This window comes from Octopus bimaculoides, chromosome 4, assembly GCF_001194135.2.
Source record: "Octopus bimaculoides isolate UCB-OBI-ISO-001 chromosome 4, ASM119413v2, whole genome shotgun sequence".
Classification (NCBI taxonomy): domain Eukaryota; kingdom Metazoa; phylum Mollusca; class Cephalopoda; order Octopoda; family Octopodidae; genus Octopus; species Octopus bimaculoides.
This window is the reverse complement of record NC_068984.1, coordinates 23,414,817-23,418,400: the sequence shown is the minus strand read 5'-3', so window position 1 is coordinate 23,418,400 and position 3,584 is coordinate 23,414,817. Positions and strand designations below refer to the sequence as shown.

Below are 3,584 nucleotides of genomic sequence, written 5' to 3'. Positions count from 1 at the left end.
TAAAAAGTCTCTATCTGATCTGATATAAACGAAATTGTTACAAACACACATATGGACGCACATACTTACATATAAGCACGAACACATAAGTGCGTGCACACATATGAGCGTGCACACATACGAGCTTGCACACATTCACATGGTCATACCAAACAGTTTCGAAACAACGCCAAAACAACGCCAAAACAACGCCAGATCATACATTCAAAATAAATGGAAGTGGAGAGACAAGTTACTGAAGAGATTGCAAGAGTGCAATGAAATAATTTAACAAAAAACTATATAAATTAATAAAGGACTGAACCAGTGCGTGTGTTTATTACCGGCATAATGCCTCTCCCAAGGTTTAATTGTATATATGTATACATATACAGTAACACAATATCTGTATCACGTCCTCGCGTTGTTGCTTTTTGTTGGTTTTTTTTGTCGTTTCTCTTGTTTGAACTCACTATACATATACATATATGTACATATATGCACACACACATATATATATATATACACACATACACACATGCATATAAGTGTACAGGACGTCACCAACAGTGAAAATAACATGAAATACGTAAGCAAACGAAGGAAAAACGAGTGAAATACATGAACAACAAGAAAAAATGGAAAACAAGACAAGTAAACACAGAGAAAGGATCCTTCATCAGTTGTCGGCTGTCTATCTACTCCTCATTTCGAGCATTCAACGACAATTTGAGTCTTCAAAGACAGTTGCTCCCATAAATTCTAAAATAAAATTTAGGATTTATGGGAGGTCAAAGTTGGGAATAAAAACATGACAATCGAGACACAAGGAAACCGAACGAAAACAAACATGGAGGGTCGTCAGACCAGAATGAGAGGAAAATAGTGAACGCTGGGAGAAAATTTTTTTTGAAAAGACAAAAGATAGAAAAGAGAGAGAAAACACATCCGTGAAGGAAAAGATAGATGGTCATTTGAAGAAAAGAAAGATGGACGATGGTCACGTTTGAGCGACGAGAGAGAGAGAGAAAGAGAAAAGGGGTAAAGAGCGAGAGAGAGAGAGAGAGAGAGAGAGAGAGAGGGCGAGAGAGAACGAGAAAGGGGGTAAAGAGAGAGAGAGAAAGAGAGGTAGAAAACGGTGAAGGAGGGAGGAGGGGAAAAATGGAATTAGAGAAGGATGGAGGTAAAATACTGTATAGAGTAGAGAATCACATCAAAAAGGTGAAGGTAAACTAACTTGGAAATGGATGCATCACGTTTAATTAAAAAATAATAATTAATATATATGTCTCCACTGTCATGTTTTTGTTCCTAACTTTGACCCTCCATAAATCCTAAATTTTATTTTAGAATTTATGGGAGCAATTGTCTTTGAAGACTCATATTGTCGTTGGATGCCCGAAATGAGGAGTAGATAGACAGCCGACAACTGATGAAGGGTCCTTCCTCCTTCCTCATACACACATCATGTACACACGCGCGCACATACACGCATAAAAAACTATATATAGATGTTCACTTATGCAAATGAGTTTACATGTAACTTGTGTTGAGTGCTATACTGTCCTTGTATAACTTGTGTGTTTGTGTGTGTGTGTTTAAGTATGTATGTGTATTTGTATGTATGTGTATGCGTGTGTATGTGTTATTTCTTTACTACCCACAAGGGGCTACACACAGAGGGGACAAACAAGGACAGACAAACGGATTAAGTCGATTATATCGACCCCAGTTCGTAACTGGTACTTATTTAATCGACCCCGAAAGGGTGAAAGGCAAAGTCGACCTCCGCGGAATTTGAACTCAGAACGTAGCGGCAGACGAAATGCCGCTAAGCATTTCGCCCGGCGTGCTAACGTTTCTGCCAGCTCGCCGCGTATCTATATACATAGGTATGTATGTAAGTAAATGCACACTATTAATTTATTGTTTGAACTCCTGGGTGAGGAAGGAAGTGTTTATGTGTCATGGTCAAAAGCAAAAGCATCAAGTTATTTACATACTCTGGACTTAATAACACAGCATATTTACCCTCTCTTCCTCCTAAATAAATAGCCCATATAATTAACTCTAACAACATGTATGATCAGCTTATCTTCTAAGTCATTCTGTAAAAACCCACCTAATGAAAAATACTAATTTCTGAAGTAACGAATATTCTATTTCGTATGTGTATTTCGTGTGCAAGATTCTTGATGTGGATACGTGTGTTGAAAGAAATACAATTAAACCTTGGGAGAGGCATTATGCCGGTAATAAACACACGCACTGGTTCAGTCCTTTATTAATTTATAAACAGTATATAGTTTTTTGTTAAATAATTTCATTGCACTCTTGCAATCTCTTCAGTAACTTGTCTCTCCACTTCCATTTATTTTGAATGTATGATTTGGCGTTCATTTGAAACTGTTCGGTATGAGCATGTGAGTGTGTGCAAGCTCGTATGTGTGCACGCTCATATGTGTGCACGCACTTATGTGTTCGTGCTTATATGTAAGTATGTGCGTCCATATGTGTGTTTGTAACAATTTCGTTTATATATATTCTATATTGTGCCTGAAAACTTTGATTATCCGAACGAACAAACATACACGGTTGTTCATATATTTCCAGACCAATCTTAGCAATAACATAACCAACAAAAAATTGAAACAAAATCAAACAAATTATTAAAATCGGAATATATTACTATCCATTTTCATTTGTTTACATTTACTATTCACGTTTATTTTTATTCATTTTTGTAGAAATAATACGGTCGTGTTTTAGAGTATATAATCTCTTTCCTATCTTGAGAGAAGGCCAGCAATTTTGAGGGTGGAAGAAATTTGTTTATCGACCCCAATGCTCGACTAGTACTTATTTCATTGACTCCAAAAGGATGAAAAGAAAAGTCAACTTGAGCTTAGAAAGTAAAGAGCTGGAAGGCGCAAGACCTGAAATTTTTTGGGGAAGGTACTTAATCAATAACATCAACCCCAGTGCTCGACTGGTACCTACTTCATCGACCCCAAAAATTATGAAAGGTAAAGTCGGTCTTGGTGATATCAACTTAGAACATAAAGAGCCGGAAGCTTGGGAAGTTAGTCTGTAAACTTTTCGTGTCTTATCTTTACATAGATCTAACGAGGTGCTTAAAATGGACAGCTCTCGCGTATATGGATCGAAGATCAGACACAACGCAATAAGAATGATGGTAATTAAAAAACCCAAAAGTTTGTCTAACGATTTGCAGAAAAAGATGTTAAAAATCTTGGTTTGGAAGGTATAAAAAGTGAAATCAAAATTTCAGATTGAAGATAAAATCTAATATTATGAATCGTAATATCGATATTACGATTCTTATTTATTCTCGAACGTATTTCTCTTCAAGTATTTTATGTACAAATATGTTCTGTGTATTTATAGAAATTGATATTTCTATGCATAAAAGAGGTCATGAGGCCTGTTCTTTTTTTGTCCTTGAAAAGCAAAAGAAAAAGCTGTTCGAATGGATCTAAATACAAAAAATTCCTTTTGCATAATGGAATTTTGCGTCACGGTAAGATTTTCTGCGCGCACACACACACACACACACACACACACACACACACACACACACATAC

The 3,584-nt window shown here is 36.3% G+C and overlaps 1 long non-coding RNA gene across 1 annotated transcript in view; it reads right to left on the bottom strand.

The window, feature by feature from the left end:
* LOC106876801 (uncharacterized) overlaps nucleotides 1–3,584 on the bottom strand; it is a 17,043-nt gene that overhangs the window by 1,770 nt on the left and 11,689 nt on the right. The window lies entirely within an intron of this gene.